We start from the raw sequence: 10,930 nt of genomic DNA on the forward strand, positions 1-10,930 counted from the left end.
TTACTACTCATTGCAAAGGATAATAATAAAAATATTAATCATTTCCATTTATTGAGTATTCTATACCAAGCATTGTATTAGATGTTTTGTGTATATTATGCCAATAAGGGTCCAAAACAAACCTATGACATGATAATCCACAGTTTATAGAAAAGAAAACTAAAGCTCAGAAAAGATTTCCCAGAACTGATGCTTTCCAAAGACTATCCAATAAACTATAGAAAGTTGGTAACAAGTAAAACTCATGGAAAGCTGAGCCATGGATGTTCAGCTATAGGTAAGAGCTGGGTTATGGCCACAGTGATTAACTAGTCTTCAGTGCTTATTATAGAAATACTCAGCCAAAAGGCAGCATCTATCCCCAAGAAAAAGAAATGCAAAAAAGCAAAATGGCTGTCTGAGGAGGCCTTACAAATATCTGTGAAAAGAAGAGAAGCGAAAAGCAAAGGAGAAAAGGAAACATATCCCCGTTTGAATGCAGAGTTCCAAAGAATAGCAAGGAGAGATAAGAAAGCCTTCCTCAGCAACCAATGCAAAGAAATAGAGGGAAAAAAAAACAGAATAGAAAGACTAGAGATCTCATCAAGAAAATTAGAGATACCAAGGGGACATTTCATGCAAAGATGGGCTCAATAAAGACAGAAATGGTATGGACCTAACAGAAGCAGAAGATATTAAGAAGAGGCTGCAAGAATACACAGAAGAACTGTACAAAAAAGATCTTCATGACCCAGATAATCATGATGGTGTGATCACTCACCTAGACCTGGAATGTGAAGTCAAGTGGGGCCTTAGGAAGTATCACTATGAACAAAGCTAGTGGAGGTGATGGAATTCCAGCTGAGCTATTTCAAATCCTGAAAGATGATGCTGTGAAAGTGCTTCACTCAATATGTCAGCAAATTTAGAGAACTCAGCAGTGGCTGCAGGACTGGAAGAGGTCAGTTTTCATTCCAATCCCAAAGACAGGCAATGCCAGAGAATGCTCAAACTACCACACAATTGCACTCATCTCACATGCTAGTAAAGTAATGCTCAAAATTCTGCAAGCCAGGCTTCAGCAAGACATGAACCGTGAACTTCCTGATGTTCAAACTGGTTTTAGAAAAGGCAGAGGAACCAGAGATCAAATTGCCAACATCCACTGGATCATGGAAAAAGCAAGAGAGTTCCAGAAAAACATCTATTTCTGCTTTATTGACAATGCCAAAGCCTTTGACTGTGTGGATCACAATAAACTGTGGAAAATTCTGAAAGAGATGGGAATACCAGACCACCTGACCTGCCTCTTGAGAAACCTGTTTGCACGTCAAGAAGCAACAGTTAGAACTGGACACAGAACAACAGACGGGTTCTAAATAGGAAAAGGAGTACATCAAGGCTGCATATTGTCACCCTGCTTATTTAACTTCTATGCAGAGTACATCATGAGAAATGCTGGGCTGGAAGAAGCACAGGCTGGAATCAAGATTGCTGGGAGAAATATCAATAACCTCAGATATGCAGATGACACCACCCTTATGGCAGAAAGTGAAGAGGAACTAAAAAGCCTCTTGATGAAAGTGAAAGAGGAGAGTGAAAAAGTTGGCTTAAAGCTCAACATTCAGAAAACATGGCATCTGGTCCCATCACTTCATGGCAAACAGATGGGGAAACAGTAGAAATAGAGGCAAAATTTATTCTTTTGGGCTCCAAAATCACTGCAGATGGTGATTGCAGCCATGAAATTAAAAGACGCTTACTCCTTGGAAGGAAAGTTATGACCAACCTAGACAGCATATTAAAAAGCAGAGACATTACTTTGCCAACAAAGGTCCGTCTAGTTAAGGCTATGGTTTTTCCAGTGGTCATGTATGGATGTGAGAGTTGGACTATAAAGAAAGCTGAGCGCTGAAGAATTGATGCTTTTGAACTGTGGTGTTGGAGAAAACTCTTGAGAGTCCCTTGGACTGCAAGGAGATCCAACCAGTCCATCCTAAAGGAAATCAGTCCTGGGTGTTCACTGGAAAGACCGATGTTGAAGCTGAAACTCCAATATTTTGGCCACCTGATGCAAAGAGCTGACTCATTTGAAAAGACCCTGACCCTGGGAAAGATTGAAGGCAGGAGGAGAAGGGGACGACAGAGGATGTGATGGTTAGATGTCATCACCGACTCAATGGACATGAGTTTGAGTAAACTCTGGAAGTTGGTGATGGACAGGGAAGCCTGGAGTAGTGCAGTACATGGGGTCGCAAAGAGTCAAACATGACTGAGCAACTGAACTGAACTGAGATTTTAGTATGCATAGGGGCTTTCCTGGTGGCTCAGAGGTTAAAGCGTCTGCCTGCAATGCAGGAGACCCAGGTTCAATCCCTGGGTTGGAAAGATCCCCTGGAGAAGGAAATGACAACCCACTCTAGTATTCTTGCCGGGAGAATCCCATGGACAGAGAAGCCTGGTGGGCTACAGTCCATGGGATCACACAGAGTCGGACACGACTGAGCGACTTCACTTACTTACTTACTTAAGAAGAGTAAGAATATGCTTTACTTGTGTCCATGCTCAGTTGCTCAGTCATATCTGATTCTTTGTGATCCTGTAGACTGTACCTTGTCAAACTGCTCTGTCCATGGGATTCTCCAGGCAAGAATACTAGAGTGGATTGCCATTTCCTCCTTCACGGGATCTTCCCTACCCCTACCTGCATTTCTGCATTGGCAGGCAGATTCTTTACCACTGAACCACCTGGGAAGCCCTGTTCTTTACTTACTCATGTTAAAAGCTAAGTGAAAGCTAAATAATGTCAAAAAACAACATCAGATAACTGTCAATAAAATTGGAAGCCATTGGCTTAAAAAAAATTCTATTTTGGAAATGTATTGATTTGGATTTACTTGCAAACCAGAATGTTCTAAAACAGAAATAGATGTAATATATATTGTGCTCTAATATCCTCTGCACCCTTTTCTTCCTACAGACAAAGCAGACTCTTCATCCTGCTCTGAAAACCAACAGTAAGGCATAACTCATTTATTTAAATGTGAACATTTTGTCAATCATTTTTATTTTGCCAGGGGTAAAATTATATGTTTAATAAATGTGTCCTTGATTTTCAAGCTTAATGGATAAGTGTTTATTGAAAGAATGATTTGGGGTCAATTCTATTCTTACTATGTCAGGTTGAAACAAGTGAATTTTTTACATCTGATTCTAAAATACATAATATAAGTTTCCATTTTTTTTGGAAACTTTTTCCCAAATGTTTCCAACTTTTGAATATACAAGTTTCAATTTTTTACTTTGAAACAATTATACTAAAACTATATTCCCTAGAAAAATGTAAAATATGACAATTTGTTTATATTATATACCCTTCCGTGTTAGTGATTTTTATTATGAACATATACATTTATATATTAACATAGGGATTGTTAAAATAAAGTATCTCCATTAGACTGCAAAATGATTGATTTTTCCCAGTTGAAACTATATTTTCCTTTCAATGTGCATTGACTTGGACGTCATAATTGGATGAAGGTTAATTTCTAACATTACTTTAGAACTTTTCATTGGCATAGATCAATTAACTCTTCTAAGCCTCAATCCTTTCATTGGTAAAATACTGCCATACCAAGGTATGAGAGTGAAATTAGACAGTGCATTTTACCATGAACTAATCCATAAATGTTCATTCCCCTCCCTCTGAAGATCATACTGTTGAGAAGAAAGGAAATACACGGAGTAAGTATCAATTGTCTACTCTTTACAAATTAATAAGACCTAAGAAGTACTGGCTTCCCTGGTAGCTCAGCTGGTAAAGAGTCCACCTGCAATACAGGAGACGCCAGTTCAATTCCTGGTTCGAGAACATCCCCTGGAAAAGTAATAGGCTACCCACTCCGGTATTCAGGCCTGGAGAACTCCATGGACTGTATAGTTCGTGGGGTCGCAAAGAGTTGGACATGACTGAATGACTTTCACAAGTACTGCAGATAAATAATTGAGAATTTTCTTTCCCTCCAAGAATTTGGGAATACCAATTTCATAGGAAGAGAGCTAATCGAGGTATCATTCCTTAATTTACAAACTGAGCAGTTTATATGACTAATAGTGGAGAGGTGTAAGGCTCGGAGAACCGCACTCTGAAAAGGACACTCAGGGACAGCCTCTAGTGGGCTGACAAAGTTTATTATCCAATTGTGTAGTTTTATAATTTTCAGGAAATAGAGCATAAGGCTGACTTGCACGTAGCCATTCCAGATAAACATTAAAGCAGTCAAGCATAAAATACAGTTCCCACCGCCCAAGCCATAACATAGCTTTGGCGAGACTCTAAAGGGAGTCTTATCATGAAACAACAGTCCTTGCTCTCAGAAACAGGTGGTCAGAAGGAAGCCTTCGAACGCCTCAAGGCCGGGCGTATTGACCCTTCGTCATCCGTTCCCAGCCTTGGGCACTCAGTGAACGCTCATAACCCTTTGTTATGCTCGTCCCAGCTTCCAACCTTCGTCATGAGTGGAGCAAATACATGTTCAATATTTGCTTAAAGCCTTCCAGCTCCTCCACATTTCCTCCCTTTTTTCTCAAGAGCAAGGACTGCTGCAGCCATGGTTACTCCCGCTTTTCGGGTGGCGGTGGCTCGAGCACATAACGTTCGGAATCCTGTAAGAACAATAACAAACGGTAAACAGATCAGCGCATAAGAAGCCATCGTATGGGGTACCCAATTTTTTGGATTTACAAAGGAAGTACTAGCAGATAGTGTATTATAGAAGTCAGTGTTATATAACACAGGGGGAATGCTACTGAAGGTAGACGTGATTTGTTGCTTCAGTTTCTCTATATCTAGACTAGTGTTTGATTTCAAACCTAAAAGATGTAACTGTATTTGTTCCCAAGGATATTCAGTGGCATTGTTTGGCATATTGGTCAAACAGAAGGTAGTAAAATTCCAGTGACACCGCAACTTCAATTGGAAAGCATGCAGATCACCCCCGACATACATAAGGGCGGCTTGTAGGTCATCGAAGCGTGTTTGTATTTGTTGATCTATCTGAGCTTGCCGGGCCCAGAGATCATGAGAATCCTTTTTCCAAGCAGTAATGCAATCATGATTTTGAATAGAATTATACAATGCCATTCCAGAAACTGTACCAACAGTTACAACTGAAATAATACCCACTATGGCACCTATAATCCAGCCAATAAAGCATTTGCTTCTTTTTAGGGATTCTCTCAGAACAAAAGACAACAACATGGAATCTGACCAAGGTTCAGAAATCTTAACTGGAACCCACAAATCAGTCTTTTGCCGGACTAAAAAAAACACTGTCTTTAGTAACATTAATTGACACACTATGATTTAAACAAGTATACAAACGACACTCAGTACAGGACAGAATTGAGCCATTACTCCTAAATTGTCTAATAGCAAAAAGATAGGGCACATTTACACAAGCACGAACATAACTAGTATAATTATACTCAATAGTATAATTTTGTGGGATGGAAACATGTGCATAAGCATATGAGACCCTAAACCGAGACAAAGAAGCAGGAATTTTCTAAAAATGCCAGTGTTCAGGCCCCAGGACTGGACTGATTATCTGGGGTCTGGGAGGTGAAAGACCTCCGTTATACCAGTTCAAAAGTTTATCACATTGATGCCAAAGTCCTGTTTGTGTTCTGTTAAAACGTGGTGCTGAAACATTATACCATTGGCAGGTGTTATTATTTTTTTGTGATTCTGAGCAATTCACAAAGAGTCCATGAGGCCCCCAATCAACAAAAGTCATGTTGGCGTGAACATAAACTTTTCCAAACCTTTCTATACAGGTGGACCAGTCCATTCCCGGCACACAACGATTTTTTCTTCCCAGATACATTGTCACAAGGAGGCTCAGAAGGCTTAAATAGATAGTGAGTGAAGTTGGCTATTTGTCCATGGTAGGTAGTCTCTGTCCAGTTAAAAACAAAGGTCATGGTAGCGAACATTTCAAGACGGAAAGAGCCATTTGAGAAAGAGTAAGCCCACCATTGTGGATATAGGCAGAGACACAAAGGGAGGGCACCGAAACAGATGGGGAGCACTGGATACATAAATGTTAAGTTAACCATCTTTCCTTTTCTTTCTTTTATTTGTGGTCCTAGATCCGACCTGGGGGCAGGAAAATGTAAGCTATCATTTGTGAAAACCACAGGAGATGATTCTGTCCAATCCACCACTTGTAAAAGAGGCGGGTTGGGGATATAAGCCCAATAGATGTAATTACCGCTTACCCCAGAAGCACAGGTTAAAACAGCCATCATGGCCAGCAACAGTTTTTCCGGTGTTACCTCACTGTTGGTCATCAACAGAGTATCTTCAGCTTGTCTGGACAGATTTTTCATTTGTGCCCAGGTCAGAAAAGGTGCATTGCGTTGGAGATGTTTCATTTTCTTGCCGTCTTTCAGTGTCATCTGTTGCAATTTCCGTTTTAGTGCTGTTACTGGTCGGGGGATGTGGAGCAAGGCCTGCCCGTCTTCTGACTCTTCGGTTCCATCATCTAAAATGACAAGACAATATCCCTTGCCTAGGAACTTAAGTGTTCCTGGCCGCCATTGATCAAGACATTTAACCCAAACAGCAGTTTGTTCAGGCATACGCGAGGGTGAATCAGAAAAATGTCGCTCTGCTCGTGTTTCCTGACTGTGTAGAGGCAAATTAAAATAACTGATTGTTAAAAGGGCTATAGGCAAAATGGCTTTAGGTCCATAGGGGCCCCTTAGTCTATTCCCCCTGTTTTGTTTATTAAGAACGAGCTTGAGTGTACAGTGGGCCCGTTCAATGATGGCTTGACCTTGAGAGTTGTACGGGATGCCAGTAAGATGGCAAATACCCCCATTGATGCATGAAATCACGAAAAGCACTGGCTGTAAAAGCAGGACCATTGTCCGTTTTGATGGAGGCAGGGATCCCCATCCCTGAAAAACATTGTAGAAGGGCTGTGCCAGCAGCTTTAGTAGTCTTGGCGGTGGAAGGAACTGCCCAAATGAAGCCGGAAAAGGTATCTATGACTACAAATAACAGTTTAAAAGGGGGCAGTTTGTAATGTGTAAAATCAGCTTGCCATAATTCATTTGTTTGTAAGCCTCTAGGATTAGTCCCTGGGGGACTAGTGGTCAAGTGAAAGGGGGCAATGCCTTATTTTTATTTATAAAATAATTAGGTGTATTTATGAGAGGGTGTTTAGAAACAATATTGTTGGTGATAAAAGAAGTATTTTGTAAGAAATTTTATAATTTTTTTTAGGTGGGTTGGCCAATAACTTTTTTGAATAATTAGTAAGGGCTATTTGAATGGTAGTAGACACCTGGAGAGTATTATTGATTTTTGTTTTTGTCAAAGGTAGGTATATCTGAGTAGGGTTATATTTAGCTATAGCGCACAAACGAGAGCGTGTAAGAAAAATGATTTTTTATCAAGGCTATATAGGAAATAATGTGTTTAGTCTGTTTGGAATGGAGATATATTTATTTAATAGGGTGATTATTTTGTACTAAAATGGCAGTAGGAGATATCTTAGTATCAAAGACATATATTTGAAAAGGGGAATTGTAATTAATATGGTAAACAAATGTTTGTTGAATTTTTTGTTTTATTAATTGTAATTTTATTTTTAGCTTTAGGGGTAAGTTGTTGGAGACTATTTCAATTAGAGGAACTTTTTAATAATTTGAATAAGTTTTGTAAAGTATATGGGGGAATTTTTAAGGTAGGTCATAGTCAATTAATATCTTTAAGAAGTTTTTGGAAATCATTGTTTGTAAATTATCTTTTTTAATAGAAAGTTTTTGTGGCTTTATAGTGGAGCGGTCTATAAGATATCTAAGATATTAAAAGGGGAATGGTGTTGTAATTTATCTTTTGTTATTAGTAGCCCACAATTAGTGGGCTCATTATTTAATAACTTAATTGAGATTTTGAGGGAGAAGCCAATAAAATGTCATCTATGTAATGAATGAGATATGTCTTAGGGAATTGTTGTCTGATGGGCTGTAAAATTTTATCAACAACGAATTGACAGACCGTAGGGGAGTTTATTATATCTTGGGGCCGGACTTTTTATTGATATCATTGAGCAGGGGATTGATTATTAATAGAAGGTATTGAGAAGGCAAAACGTTGTCTGTCATTTGGATGTAAAGGTATAGTGAAAAAGCAATCTTGTAAATTAATAATCATAATAGCCCAGTCTTTAGGGACCATAGCAGGGCTTGGGAGTCTTGGTTGTAATGCCTCCATAGGAATCATTATAGTGTTAATATTTTTTTAATTTGTTAGAATTTTTTATTTATTTAATTTTTTTTAATGACAAAAATTGGTGAGTTTTATGGTGATTGAGTAGTTTTTATTTTATTTTGTTGTGCCACCAAAGTATGTAAAGTGGACAGGTTTTTTTTTGGTAGGGGCCACTGAGCTGTCTAGATAGGTTTGTCAGACTTTTATTTTAACTTTAGTGGCTTTATCTCAGTGACCCTTAAGAAAAAGGTTTATTTAATTGTATAGTCGTTTGAGCTTGTTGTAGAAAGTTTTTTTTTTTTTTCACAGATTTAATGGTAATGGGGCAATGTATGGTTTAATGTAAACGACTAATTGATCAGGGCTTAGGGCTTGTAAGTAAGATGAACTAACATAAGTTTGAGCTGTATTTGTAGTTTTTATTTTCACTAACTGGTGTGAGGCTAAACTTGTAGGCCAATTTGAAGGCCATTTTTTTTGTTTTTATGATGGAAATATTTGTCCCAGTGTCTAACATTTTTTTAAAAGTTTTTTTTTTGATTTTTTATTTTAACATGGGCCTATTGATTTTTTTAATAACAGTAGAAAGGGCTGTAGTAACGTTGGTATTTTTAAAGCCACCTGTTTTGGTGTTTGTTTTTTTTTTTAAGTGCGGGCACATAAGGTAATAGCAATAGCTGAGCAAATCTGTCACCTTTTTGTAAATGTAAGTTATGAGTCACATGTAACAGTATTGTAATTTTATCTGTGTAATTTTTATCAATGATCTCAGTATGTACAATTATCTCACGCATGGTGGTGTTGTTTTGTCTCAACAGGAGGCTTACAGTATTTTTTGGTATAGGACCAAAATATTTAGTTAAGATTTTTATAGGATTATTTATCATGAATAATTTTATATCTTGGGGAGCAGGAATGTCTATACCTGTGTTATGTCTGGTAGCCGCTGTTAATTTAGTAATATTTGGTCGTCTTTTTCGTTTAACGGGGCTAGAGGAAAGCCCCTGTTTTAGTTTTTTGAAGGAAGTGTCTGAATGGGTAAAGTATTATCTTGTTTATCAAATTTGGAGCGGCATTTATTTAGTCAATGATTTTCCTTTTTATATCTTGGGCAGAGCCCGGGGGACTTTGTTTTAATAGCCCTTTTTTTGTCAGAAGAAAGACCTGTTTGTCGAGGCAAGTGACACTGTTTTTGCATGTGTCTTGGCTTGTTGTAGTTAAAACATTTAACTTTAGACTTTTGGGAAATATTTAAGGTTTTTAAAGTGGCTATTTTAGCTTTATGTTGAATCGTCTCTACATTTTTGTAGGCTTTTAAGTATTTTATAACTCTTTTTGTTTTTTAATAGGTCTGATAATAGCCTGACAATTTTTATTAGCATTATCAAAAAACAGTTGTTTTAAAATGATTTTTTGCAAAGATGTATCTTTAAGACTATGATCAATGGCCTCTTTTAATTTATCAATAAATTGAGCATATATTTTAGTTGATCTCTGTAATATTTTTATAAAAGATCTATCAGAGGTGGAACTGTCGATTTTAGCCCATGTTTTGATAGCTATTTTTTTAATCTAGTATAACATGGGCGGCTGTACAAATTGTAATTGTGCAGCAGTTTTAGCCATAGCTCTGGTGTCGGTGAGAATTTTAAAATTTAGTCTAGCAGGATTTTTTTTGTTTTGTTGTTTTTGTAAGATTAATTTGGCTTTATCTGTGACCCACATTTGCCATTGTAGTAGTTGTCGTGGAGTCATAACTATTTTAGCAACTGTAAAAAAATTTGTATGAAGCCATTGATTTGCCCAGCCCTTAAGAAATTTTATATAGTAGGGTGAGGTAGGTCTATATAATGTACATGTCTTTTTGAATTGCGTGAGCAAACCAAAATCAGGTAATTGTCATTGATGTCTAGGTTGAGGATTATTAAGTTGGACCGGAAAAGCCCACACACAAAGAGGCATATCTCGAGGAGGAATGAATGTTAGGAAATAGGGGAGCAGTAGCAGCAGCGGACAGCGTCGTAGCGGGTGGAAAGGCCGGCGTTAGAGGCTTGTTAATACGAGCTTGCAAAAAGCAAGGTAAAGGTGGATCAGGGGCCTCTGGCAAAGTTGATTGACTGTTTTTACCATTTGTGACTCTTGTTTGTCTGTAATCTGTTCTAGCATGATATATTTTTGACTTAAAACCTCTGATAGATCTTTTTTTTTTTTTAATTTACATTTATGTAGGGCTTGAACAGTTTTAACCTCTAAATCTTTTTTTGAGCCATCTAATTGTTTTATAACAGCCCGTAAAAGAGACCAAGTTACCCACCATTGTGGGGGAATTTTTGTCTCCTGTCTATAAGTTTTTAAAACATTATTTTTTATTTTGGTCTAAGTTTGTAAACCTAAGGTTTTTTTTTTTTTTGGAAACCATGGATTATATTTAACCACTGTCTGGTAACAGCTAGTTAACTGTTTTTTAGGCAGATTAACCTCGTATTGTTTTAAGAAATGATGTATGAGATGAACAAAAGGAATTTTATTTGTCTGATGTCCCATCTTGTTTACTTTGCTTTTGTAGGAGTGTGGCCCTTTTTTAAAATGAGTCTGTTGTTTTGAGCCCCACGTTGGGCGCCATCTGTGAGGCTCGGAGAACCGCACTCTGAAAAGGACACTCAGGGA

At 37.8% G+C, this 10,930-nt stretch overlaps 1 non-coding gene across 1 annotated transcript; it reads left to right on the plus strand.

Moving 5' to 3' along the window:
- Nucleotides 1–2,295: 2,295 nt before the first annotated feature.
- TRNAC-GCA lies at nt 2,296–2,367 on the plus strand. Its single transcript has one exon. It is a non-coding gene; the product is annotated as a tRNA-Cys (tRNA).
- Nucleotides 2,368–10,930: the final 8,563 nt, after the last annotated feature.

This window comes from Oryx dammah, unplaced genomic scaffold (assembly GCF_014754425.2).
Source record: "Oryx dammah isolate SB20612 unplaced genomic scaffold, SCBI_Odam_1.1 HiC_scaffold_11, whole genome shotgun sequence".
In the NCBI taxonomy this organism is placed as follows: domain Eukaryota; kingdom Metazoa; phylum Chordata; class Mammalia; order Artiodactyla; family Bovidae; genus Oryx; species Oryx dammah.